The sequence below is a fragment of the Gasterosteus aculeatus genome, chromosome 2 (genome assembly GCF_964276395.1).
Source record: "Gasterosteus aculeatus chromosome 2, fGasAcu3.hap1.1, whole genome shotgun sequence".
Lineage (NCBI taxonomy): Eukaryota > Metazoa > Chordata > Actinopteri > Perciformes > Gasterosteidae > Gasterosteus > Gasterosteus aculeatus.
Genome location: NC_135689.1, coordinates 24,671,744 through 24,688,434, shown reverse-complemented (window position 1 = coordinate 24,688,434; position 16,691 = coordinate 24,671,744). Strand labels below are relative to the sequence as shown.

Below are 16,691 nucleotides of genomic sequence, written 5' to 3'. Positions count from 1 at the left end.
AAGGGATTTCTGATTTATTTTTGAATTATTGCATTAAATAATAGTTCTGCTTGTTGAGAAAGGTCTTCACAAATGAAAACCACTACATGGTTTTGAAGTTAACTTAAAGCACCACCAAGCTAAGCTAAGAAGGACTACAAATGATTAAAAGGACACGCAAAAAGCATTAGTTTAATAGATACTAGATTTGGCTCCACTGAGCAGCTACATGATTTCTGACCGACTACTGAAACAAAGTCGATCTTCTTCCTACGTGTTCCTCCGGCTCCTGAGCTCACGTGTTGCAGTGGACGTCCCACATCTACTGACTGGCTCTGTCAGACCACATGTATTTATAAGAGGAGTGCACGCACTCCTCCTTCGCTCACTCCTCCTGCGCGCACTCCTCCTGCGCGCACTCCTCCTGCGCTCACTCCTCCTGCGCGCACTCCTCCTGCGCGCACTCCTCCTGCGCTCACTCCTCCTGCGCTCACTCCTCCTGCGCGCACTCCTCCTGCGCTCACTCCTCCTGCGCGCTCTCCTCCTGCGCGCACTCCTCCTGCGCTCACTCCTCCTGCGCTCACTCCTCCTGCGCTCACTCCTCCTGCGCGCACTCCTCCTGCGCGCACTCCTCCTGCGCGCACTCCTCCTGCGCTCACTCCTCCTGCGCGCACTCCTCCTGCGCGCACTCCTCCTGCGCTCACTCCTCCTGCGCTCACTCCTCCTGCGCTCACTCCTCCTGCGCGCACTCCTCCTGCGCGCACTCCTCCTGCGCTCACTCCTCCTGCGCGCTGTCACCAGGTGGCCCTTGGCAGTGGGCGGGGACCCTGGTGGCAGCGTGTCGTGCTATGCTAATCAGAGCTGTCCTCATTCCACCACCTGACGTACGAGCCCGTGACTCCCAACGCCTGCAGCGCCTTCAACCACCCACAACGTTCTATTCCGTCACCTCCAGGTCACGATATTAGCTGTCAAAGCGGATCAATGGCTCAAACATTTGAATCTGGACCAAAGTGGAGGACGAGCCAAGTGATGACGTATTCACGAGCAGAGCCGTGCTGCCAGCGCAATCACAACACAATAAGCAGTCCGTCTAATAAAGAGATCTATGTGCTGACTGTGCCTGGTCGTCTGGGGACTATCTACAGATCAAGAGATATGTCCTACAGGGCAAAGTCTCTGTGCCACGTGCCAGTCACTCCAGGGGGGCCAGTGGGACAGCGGGACATTAAGCAGACCATTTATGAAAAGCGTCCCCGGACATGAAGAGGAGCTCAGGGACGTCCAACTGGAAGGAACCGTACCGGCGGATACTGTTGGTCACGCATCGGCCCCCCGGGCGAAGGTGGGGGAGGATCGCTGGAGTACGTTGTTTGACGCCTGTGCTTAACGTGACCCTCGTGTGGGCTTCAGGTAATCGTCTGCAAAGGAAGGAGTGTAATCTTACTATAATTAGATCCCGTTATCTCCTTACAGCGCCATATCTTCCTCTGCATGTCCCTGCCTGCTTTATCACACACGCACACACGCACACACGCACACGCACACACACACACACACACTCAGCCTCTTTCATTCAACTTTACAACGCTGCCCCGATAAGCAGGTTGCTACACATGAGAGACTTCAAAGACACATAGAAAACACGCGTGTGCGTAGATCCGCCCCCTTTACGGCGCTGGTTGCACAGACAGGATGTCACACTTCTAAAATAAGGCTTCCCGATTAGCCGAGATGTGCGCCAGGACGTACCCAGTCTGCACCGTCTGACAACATGGCGCCTCGTGCTGTGGAGGAAGGACACCGCTATGGGAGAGAACATCGGCCTTTTACCAACATTCACACCGTTGGTCTCTGATCAACTTGTGAAGCTCGTGTCTGTAATCAAAGTATCGATATATCGGCCTCTTTGACGCTGTGAAATGCTCATTCGGGGCCTTTGCTTCACACTTGGCAGCTCGGAATGACCCCAGTATGAGAAGGTCACAGGGCCTCAAGTCATGTGGAAGCATGTGTGGAAATAGTGAGAGTGGCAGACCCGTCTCAGCTGCCGAAGGGCCCCATGCCGGGCCCCTTGTGTGTGTGTGTGTGTGTGTGTGTGTGTGAGGCAGGATGGGTGGAGTGATAAACACTGTCTGTGTCTTTTGAAACACTTCCTCTGTCTGCATGGCAGTGATGTTTTTCACAGTTACACAAGATACTCCGAGCAGCACATTTGAACAATATCAAATATGAGACTTGAGCTCGTACACGTTGGCCAGACGTTTGTATCATGCTACTGAAGTTCCTAGTACGCTTCTTGTTTTAGCAGGACAAGATATTGATAGTACAGTATTGGTATCACATACCCTGTTATTAACAGAAGGATAAACCTGATTAACAACCACGTATAATGTTCTACAGCTCACAATAGCACAGTAGTAAATGACACATGTCAATGATTGTGATATCTGGTCAATGCAGCAGATGAACTGAACGCTGTGGAACACCATGACATCTTTGCACCAGCACTGCTCTAGTAACGAGAAGAATACCATCCCTCAAGTTGTGGACATTGTGAAATCCTTCTGCTGAGTGCATGACATGTTCCCTCTGGGGCTCTTTGTTGCGTTGTACCTTTTTTAAATCAGAAGGGTTTGTTAAGTAAACCGATGAGTTCAGAGAGAGTTCTGTACAGCTGATCAGCGCCTAACGGCAAACATATGAGGCCGTCCTAAACACGGCAGACCAACGTATCCGTGTTGAATCTCTGTTTCCAGCTCAACTTAATTTGAGTAGCAAGCAGGGAAGAGAGCGGCGGATTTGGAGGAAAGGTTATTCTTGTAGAGCTCTGTTGGAGCGACGCCAGAAGGGGCCTGCGAGCGAGCCAGCGGTTTCCGGAGCGACCGCCTTCTGAAAACCTGATCTCAAGGCCAGTTCTGGTCTGAGGTTAAACTCAGGAGTTGTGGCGTTGATAATGGGAGTCACCCAAAAACAAAAGGCCACCGAGTACTCGACCTGAATGACGCTGCTCCTCTTGACACAATCTGTCATTTCCATCTAGGCCCGCCCCCCAGTTTCACTTTGTGCCACTCCCTGCTATCGCCGTCTGTCCCACAACCCCCACCCCGCCCTATCCGTCTATCTGTCTGTGTGCGCTTCCTGTCTCATAGATTACAGGATGTCCTCTGCAAACAAGCAAGATTCAAGTTGCAGACAAAGCAAACAAGCAAAATCTATTTGACAGAAGTGCAAAACGCAGGGACAAACAATGTTCAGGGGCTAAAAGAGCTTCCAGTACATGTAAGAAGTCACAAACCAAAACCACAACTACCGCCATGAGAACAAACACCGTATGCCTCCAGCCAGGACGACTTCTCGAATTGATCTACTGGAATAAAAGTACACAATGGCTCAACAATTTATTGTCATTCATTTCACGAACAAATCCTGACTCACTTTCTACCTCACAAGCCTTTTCTGTAGCTTCCGCCCCATGATCGGCCTCATGTTTGCTCTGCTGTGGCTGAATATCTCCATGACAACTGACCAAACTCCATCTGCTAGGAGAAGATTGAGAACCGCGGCTGGAATGGTTTGAATAATTGAAAGACATTTATAAAATGCTGGATCTTTGCTAGTTGACTTGTCGGTGTAACACTCGGCGTTCTAGAACATGACACTGATCCTCAACGGGGCCTTCAGAGGAATCCTTTCTGCTTGGACAACATAATGTGACTGAGTGTCAGGACTGCGTGCTGTCGGAGAAAAACAACTTGTGATGACATGGCGCTTGACAGGTTGCCTAACCCGACACCCCCCCACCAAGCCTTGGCTCGGATGAAAGGGCAACCAAGCCGTTGTCTTTGCTCTCTGTTCACTCCGGAGGGCGAGCAGGGCCGCACCCTCCGTGTGACCTGACGTTGGCCTCCCTGCAGGTTCCTCTGAGGGGCCCGTGGTGGAGGGAAGGCAGGAGGCCCCCCAGGAGGCCAAATGAGCGCTCACGCAGCCACAAAGGCTCCACATATGGTCGGTGACAAACAGGTGTTGGACAACACGTCCTTCCCATATTCATGCACAGAAAAACGGCTGACCTGGGACGCTGAGCGTCGTGGCTGAATCAGCTGCTGGCCTTGGGGGAAACAAACAAGCCCCCCCCCCCCATACGGAGCATTTTATGTCTGCTGTGAGGCGCGTAGGTGAAGTGAGCTGCTGAGTTAGCGTCTCACCACCACGCCATGCTCCCTTCTCCTCTCCATGCCCGGGCGAAGCGAGTGAGATTCCTCGACTGTACGTTTGTGGGTTCCACCCCCCCCCCCCCCCCCCCCACCCCCACACACACACACACACACACACAAACACACAAACTCACAGAGCGCAAATGTTGGCAACTGCTTCATCCCACCATCTTCTGCTTGGCGGAGGAGTCGCAGAGAACAATGGGGCCTCTGTCTTGCAAGAAGCAAACAGCAAAAACACTTTGCAGTCAAAGCGTTGCAGCGCTTCCCTGCAAAGCATCAAAATCATCTTATTATTCAAGAGTCTCCGTCCTGCCGAGGCGCTGATCCGACTTCAACACAAACAGGTTTGCTGACTACACTGGAAATGACCTCATCGAATATTCCCTTTGATACAGCGCAGAGTAATTTCTTCCATGCTCAGCACATAAGTAACCAAAAAGTAAGTGGAAACTAGTTGAGCTTGTTGGAGAACAGTGCTGGAAGTGTGTACGTGTGGACGAATGGCCGATGTTCTGACTCTCAGGTAGCTGCATACAGAGTGGTACACGCCTGTACCACCACTCCCCACATAAGCCATCATTATCCCATTAGCAGGGAAGCTTCCCATCCATTCCCCTGCTACTACCCAGCAAAACAAGACGACACTTTGTGTTCACGGCCCCATTTGCACGGATACTCGCTGCTCCCTGCAAAATGCGCTCGCTCCCGTCGACCTTTCACCTGGAGAGACGGTACAGCGCTATCTGATATCTCCATTTCAGGCCCAGAGAATGATTTGCTGCTGTTCCAGCACCTTCCACTTCCAGGAAGAGTCCGGAGAGGCTGGTGGCCAAAGCTGAAGAGAGAGTTCCAAAAGCTAATGTCTCCAGCTAGGACGAGGGTTGAACAGGTTGCACATGTCGCCCCAAAAAAGAGAGAAGAAAAGATAATGTAAGATAAAATTGTCAATATTTGCGTTTTTGAAATACAGAACGCACCCATTAATATTTGTAAAATATGATATCTGCGCAAAACATGATCTTTTCTGCACGTCCCTGCCTGTCATACGCACGTCACGTCTGTTCTATCTGCGCTAGGGGCAAGTTGCCCGCAGAAGGCGGGTCTAAGGAGCACTTTAGCCAATTGCTGATTAAATACAAAAATGTGACATACAATTTAGCCAATCAGCGTCTTAAACGGACTCAGCCTGGAGCAACATTGGTTTGGCCCCAAGCTTACTTGCGTTCTTGTCATGGTATCAACAGGCGGACGACATTCTGGAGGAAGAGCACGGATTTTATCACCATTCAAGCAGACGAGACGACTGACGTATAGACAGTATATATTATAGCATACCAGTTATTATTTCATATATAAATATTATACTGTACTGGCTTTTATTTAATACATATTATATCGTACTGAATTGCCTGGAGGTGACATTAATAAGATATATAATATCAAATATTTAACGGCATGTGTTTTTGATACCTTTAATTGTTTTGCATTAAATCAACTTTGGATGTTATTACCTAGAACATTAGCCATGGGGCCCAAACCCTCACCAGCTGCACGTCTTGCTTAAATCAGATCCTGCAGTGTGAACATGGTAACAAGAGGAACCAACAACAACCGGTGATATGCGAGCAGAACCCAGTGCTAGAATAATCCCAGCTAACGGCAACGGAGGATTCCTCTTTGCTCTGCTTTGACTGTATGCACCAGCATGGAAAAAGGGGAGGGAAGGGGAAGAGATTGGGAAGGTAGAAGGATCTCCGTTTCCTTTCGCCAAATTTGCTTTGGCAACTCTTTCCGTGGGAATGGTTAAAAAACAGATATTTCAGCCGCAGAGAGCCAGGGATTGGCCAACCGAGGAGAGGGAACGCTCAGGAGCCTAACATGGAGGGGGAAGGGTGTGTGTGTGTGTGTGTGTGTGTGTGTGTGGGATGGGGGGTGTAAGTAAATACAGCTGGACTTTTCCATGGCTTTTCCTTTTCCATCCCTTCCTTTTGCTGTTTCTAGAAGGATCAAATGCTAACATTAACATGCTAGCCAGATAAGTATGTCACTGCGTTCAAAACCTCTACTTATACTTTCAGTACAACACTGGATTTTTTTAATCAGAATCTAAACTCCATTTCAGTGTGTAACTAATTGTAGGGTAGATGTGTGCATTGGTCTCATCGGGTGGATAAACTTGTCTATCTCTGCTACAGAGAAGTGTACTTCAGTAGTATGATACACAGACCAGGCCAGCAAACGGTGCGGCTAACGTGTACAACGTGGTTATGGTACCAAAAGCATTTTGTAATGCAACTTCTTGACTTACCAGCCAAAGTGGTAAGTCATCAGAATAAATATTGGGGAAAAAACGAATATTATTACACTGGCTTGTCATTTTACATTTCACTCAAGGTTCTCTGCAGTTAAAAGACTTGTTGGATGTAAATAATTGTCTTTATGTCTTAAGTCAGGCTGTGAACAGCGCCGCAGAGCTGAAGGATGAATCTGAGCGGCCGGCTCGCAGCACTAAAGGGGTTCAAAACCTGCTTTAAGACCGAGAATACTTTGTGTCTGTAGATAAATGAACATCAGATCGGAGTTTAACAACTGTTGGAATGGAATGTGAACGCTGAGTCGGAGATGCAACGTCATCGTTCATTTCTTCCACAGGGGGGCTGAGGGGGATTAAAGTGCGTACAGGGGGCGGGGGTCATATCTCCTGTCACCCTACAGACGTTATTACGCCTGCTAAAGCCTCCTCCCTGGAGCTGTCTGCTACCAAACGCCGGGACAAACCACCAACTACAGTCCTAACCTCAAATCGCACCTCCTCGGTCTTCATCTCGCGGTGAAGCGGAGCTGCATTGCAGAGACGGGGGGAGCCGCCATCATTACAGACGCTATCTGCTGGGGGGGCAATGCCTTGTCTGCATTGAGCAGTCTGTGGTTCACCGCCAGTTTTATGATGACTACTTTGCATCATGAATAATGAAGGCTGCATTATGACATCTTAAAGATGTAGAATAAAGGAGCAGCCCGGCGGTCATAGACCAGATATGAAGGTAAACCCCTTAAGCTGGTATTTATACCGACATGTCTCATGCAGGTTTCTCCTCTCAGAGTTCTTCATCAGCAAGTGTAGTATATTTAATGGGTACTGTTCTCTTTCTCTCTTTATGACTTTGTGTTGAGGCAGTTTAAACATGACCTGTTGAGATATTTCCTGTTGTATTTCAGACCTAAAAGGTGAAGGGAAACAGCTAAATTCCAGGAAACTGAATGGGTGAATAACCCACCTGGAAAATGTTTCCATGGGAGGCCACACAGACTGTATCTGAGACTATACATTGAGTTTATGAGTGTTGACACACTTTCCTACGGACATTAACAGAATCCAATGCACCAGGTCTGTAGTGACACAGAGTGGGAGGCAGCCTGGACTCGTAAGAGCTTCCGGCGTGCAGCGTACATGAAAAGGCTCATGGGTGGTCATGGGTGGTCATGGGTGGTCACTTGGAAGATGGAGTGGTCTGCTGTGACTCATCGGCTGTAACAGAATCGTTGACATCGTAAACAAGCCTCCGCCTCTGTAACGTCTTTGTGGGTCAGCCGGTCGGCTGTTTCAGACACCACGACTAGCCGCTGCCACTCTGCTGACCGACCCCAGCCACCCGGGTCGGCCTGCTTTTTAGACAAACCACTGAACACACTGCGTGCTTATGCGCCGCATAAACCTGCATGCATTAATGGCCTTGTTTGTTGTAGCTGGCCGTTAAGTGGGCCAAGTGTGGCCGCAATAATGCATTTGCAGACTTGACGGGTCAATTAGAGCGCCACTCTGAGCCCATCATCCAGCATGGAGAAACAATCTCCACACGTGAGGGCTGCTGAGATGAAGGCTGCGGTGTTATGAGTGGAGAACCAGGAAAACCAGGGAAGAAGGAGGTCCGCTGCTGGGTAAAACGCACTAAATATACACACACATACCAGTAAAAAGCTTTGGACTGGTACTAATGAGTGTATTCACGGAGTCTACAACAAAAGATAAAGAGAAGAAAGACTAGCGTTACTTAAACGGCTATTTTTAATGGCTTCCTCAAAGAATATATGATAGAAAAGTTCCATCTGCAGCTCAACACAGTGGCATGTAGAAGATGCCTGCTAGTAGCAGTGGAGCTCCAGCGCAGTCCGACCTTTCACCTCCTCAACCTTTAGAGCACAACCGGGTGACGTCCCAGCAGCCAATCCCAACCGCCTGTGGCAGACATGCACAGTCAATACCAGGCGGTGTCCTCCAGGTTTCAAAAGGGAAGACATGCCGAGGTACCTTAAACCTGCATTCTCACCACCGACCCCCAGGGGGAAACGCCTATGGTTGTACAGGCAAGTGACGAGAAAACGACTCCACTGAGGGAATAAATCAAGAGAAGTAAACATTGTAGTCGTGCATTTATGGTCTCAATCTCTAGTCTCAAGTCTTCTTCAATACAACATGAGGTTTATTTAGCAAATGATGCTCCGTTTGAAGTCAGATAAAGCGTAAAGCAGAGTGTGCTTTAGGGCGGGGCTACTTTGTGTCAACTTGCCCTTACCTTGGCAAAGTGTGTTTTATTTCATCAATGTCAATTCTAACATATTGGTTGTTGGTTGGTTGGATTCGGCACCTCCCCTTCCTCTTCCTTATAGTTAAAATAAGCATGCTTCCAAAACATAGTCCAAAAAACTAACGGTGACCGCCTGGTGTATTTTTTGCATGAACATTAGATGGTATAAGAGATTTTGATTAGACTTTCCAACACTCGGACCAGATAAAAATCCACACCACAGCTGGTCCATTTCTACGAGGGATTCATTTGCAACCCGAATCCTCCCAACAAAAAAAAAATATGTAGATTATAGTCCGTCGGACAGGAAGTTACCAATTGTAAAATTAAAAAAGGAGAAGCGTTTGAGCAAGAGACATTGGGTCAAGTCCTCCTAAGGCCGGAAAATAGATTTTTTTGACCTACGTTAAAATATTTTACTTTTTATAACATTTTCTGGCATTAATGTCCACATTAAAGGCATAGATTAACAGCCCCAGTTTCCAAGGTGTTTAAAGGGGGTGTCCAGACAAAGTCCCCACACTGAGTGACGGACTCCTGATACTGTGATGGTTGGAGAAGCTGCGTGCACCGTAGTGTCATCTGAGCGTCTGCTGGCCTGCTGGGCCGCGGAGGCCTAATGCTCTGGGTCCTTAGGCAGCACTCCAGTGATGGGAAGGTTTTCCACAGCTTTCAGACACTCGGCGCTAATGATGTTCTGCATTGAAGTGCAGCCACACAGCTCTTTAAAAGCAGACCAGCTCTCGCTCGCGCCCATTGCTTCTACTTTGGCTTACGCAACGTAAAATAGTGATGTGCTAAAAGAAAGTAAAGGATGTATCTGAGTACTTATAATATCGCTGCTTCTTCTATCTAAACTTCTATGGCCCATAGAAGAATGAGTGAAACTTTTCAGTCATTCTCCTTTCAGACTTGTTCTGTTTCAAAGTGCACTAATTAAAGTAGACTAAATAATGAGCTACTTGATCTTTTTTATCTTGAGAGCTGACACTTCCTTGTAGGGAGTCGCACACTTTAAAGTATTACTCTTTAAAAAAAATATAATCTCTCTTTTTCCTCCAGTTAATCTGGAATTCCTAAATGAATGATAACTAAATGAAGAGAATACTTTATGTGGCCTCATCTGTACGTTCTCTTTGGCCCGTATGCCGTTAAACTGTCATTTACCTCCGACCGAATCGATACGTCCCAGCGTGCGACGTAGCGCCCGCGCCGGTTCATGATGGACTAATAAAGGCCTGCAGACAGTTCCCATGTGCGCGCGGCAGAACAAAAGGCAGATGAAAGCCAGCAGTAGGTTTCATCCCAGTCACATTACATAGGTGAGCCGAGTTAGAGCCAGACACAGAACAAATCAATGAGCACCAGAGGGCCGGAGGAGAAGAGCGTTATTGTAAATTCATTGTCTGCCAAGTCCTTCCCATTGATCAGAATAATGACATGGCGTAATGACATGGTAATCAGGGCCTTTAGCTGGAGGGACGTTTGTCAATCTGAGCTGCAGGGAAAGTGGCACTGGCCCACAAGGTGATACTCATTCATGTGTGCGTGGTCCCTGTTTGCTCAATGGATCCCGTGCTTGACCGTGTGAGTGTGTGTGTACATTTTGGTATGTGCACGAGGAACATCTCACGGTAAATCCCAGAGATGCAAAGCAGCCGCAGCAGATGGCTCTGGGAGCAGATTAAAATCTCAACAGCCAACCTCACGCCAACCCAAACACAAGCCTTCAAGTACGTTAGAGGCTGTTTGCATCAGACAGTACTGCTGAGATCTGATGGAGCCTTATGGGCGTGTTGGTGGATCAAATGTGCGCCAGATTAGGAAAACCTGCCCCGCATTGTCCTTCTACACGACAGGAGTTCAGTAATCACAGCAGGTCTTCAGAACCCCACCTGCCATGAAGGAGGTAACGATGGACCGACCAGAGACAGAAGGACTGCCCATGATGTCGGTGTTTGTAAGGGCAATTAAACCACTTCAATGTTTGTGGGGGGCAGGTGCACACGTGCACGCACACACACACACACACACACACACACACACACACACACACACACACTTCTCACGGCTGTCTGTCAGCAAACCGACAAGGTGACTCACTTGCATATCTTTGCCCTTCTACTACTACTATTGGTGTGTGTGTGTGCGTGTGCGTGTGCGTGTGTGCAATCAGCACTCTCACGCATGTTGCCATGCGAACACACTCTCACGCGCACACATTCACACACAGTGAAGCTGTAGCTCAGCAAAGAGATGTCACCCTGACCGAAGAATCCACAAACGCATTCAGTGTCTGCTAGGTCACTGTGAACCCTGGTCCCTGTGTGTCCCTGTGTGTCCCTGCGTGTCCCTCTGTGTGTCCCCGGTAGTCCCTGTGTGTCCCTGTGTCTCAGGTAGCCCACATTGACCTTGTATCATCAGTTTAGTCCCGAGTGTAGCGGTTGTCGCTCTGTTGCTCCCACCTCCCATCTGCTGGCTTCCCTGCCTTGCTCAAAGGTCGGCCCATGAACAACCTTCTTGTGTTACTGTACACAACTATTTTTGTGTGAGGGTGTGTGAAGAATCGAGTACTCGATGGCCGCCCTGCTGTTTGGGGGGTGGTGGAGGGGGGGCACTTATTAATTAGGACACATTCCAGAGAGGAAAACAAGAGCAACGTCCCTCAGTCGTCTTTTTCTTTTCCTCTTGCATCATGTTCCTTTAGTATTTTTTTCTTGAAGCTAGAGACTTGTTGCTTCATAATGCTCATTCCTCTTTGTGTGTGTGTGTGTGTGTGTGTGTGTGTGCCGGGGGTTTGGGACCAAAGTACACACAGTAACGTACTGTACGATGAACAAAATAAACAAAACAAAAGCCGACAGCAATCAGACCGACCCAAAGGTTCCACCTCGCTGCTGTCAAAATGCCCCCATTTAGTATGTATGTGCCAGTATGTGCCAGTATGTGCCTTTATGTGCCAGTATGTGTCAGTATGTGTCAGTATGTGCCAGTATGTGCCTTTATGTGCCAGTATTTGGCAGTATGTGCCTTTATGTGCCAGTATGTGCCAGAATGTGCAAGTATGTGCCAGTATGTGCCAGTATTTGCCAGTATGTGCCTTTATGTGCCAGTATGTGCCTTTATGTGCCAGTATGTGCCAGTATGTGCCAGTATGTGCAAGTATGTGCCAGTATGTGCCAGTATGTGCCAGTATGTGCAAGTATGTGCAAGTATGTGCCAGTATGTGCCAGTATGTGCCAGTATGTGCCTTTATGTGCCAGTATGTGCCAGTGTGTGCCAGTATGTGCAAGTATGTGCCAGTATGTGCAAGTATGTGCCAGTATGTGCCAGTATGTGCCAGTATGGGCCTTTATGTGCCAGTATGTGCCAGTATGTGCAAGTATGTGCCAGTATGTGCCAGTATGTGCCAGTATGTGCAAGTATGTGCAAGTATGTGCCAGTATGTGCCAGTATGTGCCTTTATGTGCCAGTATGTGCCAGTATGTGCAAGTATGTGCCTTTATGTGCCAGTATGTGCCTTTATGTGCCAGTATGTGTCAGTATGTGTCAGTATGTGCCAGTATGTGCCTTTATGTGCCAGTATTTGGCAGTATGTGCCTTTATGTGCCAGTATGTGCCAGAATGTGCAAGTATGTGCCAGTATGTGCCAGTATTTGCCAGTATGTGCCTTTATGTGCCAGTATGTGCCTTTATGTGCCAGTATGTGCCAGTATGTGCCAGTATGTGCAAGTATGTGCCAGTATGTGCCAGTATGTGCCAGTATGTGCAAGTATGTGCAAGTATGTGCCAGTATGTGCCAGTATGTGCCAGTATGTGCCTTTATGTGCCAGTATGTGCCAGTGTGTGCCAGTATGTGCAAGTATGTGCCAGTATGTGCAAGTATGTGCCAGTATGTGCCAGTATGTGCCAGTATGGGCCTTTATGTGCCAGTATGTGCCAGTATGTGCAAGTATGTGCCAGTATGTGCCAGTATGTGCCAGTATGTGCAAGTATGTGCAAGTATGTGCAAGTATGTGCCAGTATGTGCCAGTATGTGCCTTTATGTGCCAGTATGTGCCAGTATGTGCAAGTATGTGCAAGTATATGCCAGTATTTGCCAGTATGTGCCAGTATGTGCCAGTATGTGCCAGTATGTGCCTTTATGTGCCAGTATGTACCTTTATATGCCCTTATGTGCCAGTATGTGCCTTTATGTGCCAGTATGTACCTTTATGTGCCAGTATGTGCCTTTATGTGCCTTTATGTGCCTTTATGTGCCCTTATGTGCCTTTATGTGCCCTTATGTGCCCTTATGTGCCTTAATGTGCCCTTATGTGCCAGTATGTGCCTTTATGTGCCAGTATGTGCCTTTATGTGCCAGTATGTACCTTTATGTGCCTTTATGTGCCAGTATGTTCCAGTATGTACCTTTATGTGCCAGTATGTTCCTTTATGTGCCAGTATGTTCCAGTATGTAGCTTTATGTGCCAGTATGTGCCTTTATGTGCCAGTATGTTCCAGTATTTAGCTTTATGTGCCAGTATGTACCTTTATGTGCCCTTATGTGCCTTTATGTGCCCTTATGTGCCAGTATGTGCCTTTATGTGCCAGTATGTGCCTTTATGTGCCAGTATGTACCTTTATGTGCCTTTATGTGCCAGTATGTTCCAGTATGTACCTTTATGTGCCAGTATGTTCCTTTATGTGCCAGTATGTTCCAGTATGTAGCTTTATGTGCCTTTATGTGCCAGTATGTTCCAGTATGTACCTTTATGTGCCAGTATGTTCCTTTATGTGCCAGTATGTTCCAGTATGTAGCTTTATGTGCCAGTATGTGCCAGTATGTACCTTTATGTGCCAGTATGTGCCAGTATGTGCAAGTATGTGCCAGTATTTGCCAGTATGTGCCAGTATGTGCCGTATGTGCCTTTATGTGCCAGTATGTGCCTTTATGTGCCAGTATTTGGCAGTATGTGCCAGTATTTGCCAGTATGTGCCAGTATGTGCCGTATGTGCCTTTATGTGCCAGTATGTGCCTTTATGTGCCAGTATTTGGCAGTATGTGCCTTTATGTGCCAGTATGTGCAAGTATGTGCCAGTATGTGCCAGTATGTGCCAGTATGTGCCTTTATGTGCCAGTATGTGCCAGTATGTGCCTTTATGTGCCAGTATGTGCCAGTATGTGCAAGTATGTGCCAGTATGTGCCAGTATGTGCCAGTATGTGCAAGTATGTGCAAGTATGTGCCAGTATTTGCCAGTATGTGCCAGTATGTGCAAGTATGTGCCAGTATGTGCCAGTATGTGCCAGTATGTGCCAGTATGTGCCTTTATGTGCCAGTATGTGCCAGTATGTGCCTTTATGTGCCAGTATGTGCCAGTATGTGCAAGTATGTGCAAGTATGTGCCAGTATGTGCAATTATGTGCAAGTATGTGCCAGTATGTGCCAGTATGTGCCAGTATGTGCCTTTATGTGCCAGTATGTGCCAGTATGTGCAAGTATGTGCAAGTATGTGCCAGTATGTGCCAGTATGTGCCAGTATGTGCAAGTATGTGCAAGTATGTGCCAGTATGTGCCAGTATGTGCCTTTATGTGCCAGTATGTGCCAGTATGTGCCAGTATGTGCAAGTATGTGCAAGTATATGCCAGTATTTGCCAGTATGTGCCAGTATGTGCCAGTATGTGCCTTTATGTGCCAGTATGTACCTTTATATGCCCTTATGTGCCAGTATGTGCCTTTATGTGCCAGTATGTACCTTTATGTGCCCTTATGTGCCTTTATGTGCCTTTATGTGCCCTTATGTGCCCTTATGTGCCAGTATGTGCCTTTATGTGCCCTTATGTGCCAGTATGTGCCTTTATGTGCCAGTATGTGCCTTTATGTGCCAGTATGTACCTTTATGTGCCTTTATGTGCCAGTATGTTCCAGTATGTACCTTTATGTGCCAGTATGTTCCAGTATGTAGCTTTATGTGCCAGTATGTGCCTTTATGTGCCAGTATGTTCCAGTATTTAGCTTTATGTGCCAGTATGTAGCTTTATGTGCCAGTATGTACCTTTATGTGCCCTTATGTGCCTTTATGTGCCCTTATGTGCCAGTATGTGCCTTTATGTGCCTTTATGTGCCAGTATGTGCCTTTATGTGCCAGTATGTACCTTTATGTGCCAGTATGTTCCAGTATGTACCTTTATGTGCCAGTATGTTCCTTTATGTGCCAGTATGTTCCAGTATTTAGCTTTATGTGCCAGTATGTGCCTTTATGTGCCAGTATGTACCTTTATGTGCCAGTATGTGCCAGTATGTGCAAGTATGTGCCAGTATTTGCCAGTATGTGCCAGTATGTGCCTTTATGTGCCAGTATGTGCCAGTATGTGCAAGTATGTGCAAGTATGTGCCAGTATGTGCCAGTATGTGCCGTATGTGCCTTTATGTGCCAGTATGTGCCTTTATGTGCCCTTATGTGCGAGTATGTGCCAGTATGTGCCTTTATGTGCCAGTATGTTCCAGTATGTACCTTTATGTGCCAGTATGTTCCAGTATGTAGCTTTATGTGCCAGTATGTGCCTTTATGTGCCAGTATGTTCCAGTATGTAGCTTTATGTACCAGTATGTAGCTTTATGTGCCAGTATGTACCTTTATGTACCTTTATGTGCCAGTATGTGCCTTTATGTACCAGTATGTGCCAGTATGTGCCTTTATGTGCCAGTATGTACCTTTATGTGCCAGTATGTTCCAGTATGTGCCTTTATGTGCCAGTATGTAGCTTTATGTGCCAGTATGTAGCTTTATGTGCCAGTATGTACCTTTATGTGCCAGTATGTACTTTTATGTGCCAGTATGTGCCTTTATGTGCCTTTATGTGCCAGTATGTGCCTTTATGTACTAGTATGTGCCAGTATGTGCCTTTATGTACCAGTATGTACCTTTATGTGCCTTTATTTGCCAGTATGTGCCTTTATGTACTAGTATGTGCCTTTATGTGCCTTTATGTGCCAGTATGTGCCTTTATGTACTAGTATGTGCCAGTATGTGCCTTTATGTACCAGTATGTACCTTTATGTGCCAGTATGTGCCAGTATGTACCAGTATGTTCCAGTATGTTCCAGTATGTAGCTTTATGTGCCAGTATGTACCTTTATGTGCCAGTATGTGCCTTTATGTGCCAGTATGTTCCAGTATGTAGCTTTATGTGCCAGTATGTGCCTTTATGTGCCAGTATGTTCCAGTATGTAGCTTTATGTGCCAGTATGTACCTTTATGTGCCAGTATGTGCCAGTATGTGCCTTCATGTACCAGTATGTGCCAGTATGTGCCTTTATGTACCAGTATGTGCCAGTATGTCCCAGTATGTACCTGTATGTGCCAGTATGTCCCAGTATGTACCTTTATGTGCCGGTATGCATCAGTATGTGCCAGTATGTGCGAGTCCTGTTTACTCCACTGCAGTCGACGAAAACTAGACTAAAATGTAATTGTTTTAGTCTAGTTTTAGTCCCATTTAATATCCACATTAAACTCCTTTTCTTCCCTTCTCAGGCCCAGGGACCCCCTGTGTTGTGTCTACAGCTGCATAATAGTCTAGCTTGCAGTACTTGGTTGTCCATCAGATGTCCCTCCTATAGGACAGGTCCATAGATGTCCCTCCTATAGGACAGGTCTATAGATGTCCCTCCTAGGACAGGTCTATAGATGTCCCTCATAGGACAGGTCTATAGATGTCCCTCCTATAGGACAGGTCTATAGATGTCCCTCCTAGGACAGGTCTATAGATGTCCCTCCTATAGGACAGGTCTATAGCAGGGTGGCAAACGTTTTGACTCGCGGCCACAGTGGGTTGTAAAATGTGACGGAGGAGCCGGGCCAAGAACAAATGGATGAAGTGTTTGTGTGAGCTGATATAAATGACATGTGAAACCTCATTA

General features: G+C 47.3%; 1 protein-coding gene across 1 annotated transcript in view; it reads right to left on the bottom strand.

Moving 5' to 3' along the window:
- The window catches only part of skia (v-ski avian sarcoma viral oncogene homolog a), a 52,544-nt gene that overhangs the window by 8,392 nt on the left and 27,461 nt on the right, over positions 1–16,691 (bottom strand). The gene's annotated exons all lie outside the window — the stretch shown is intronic.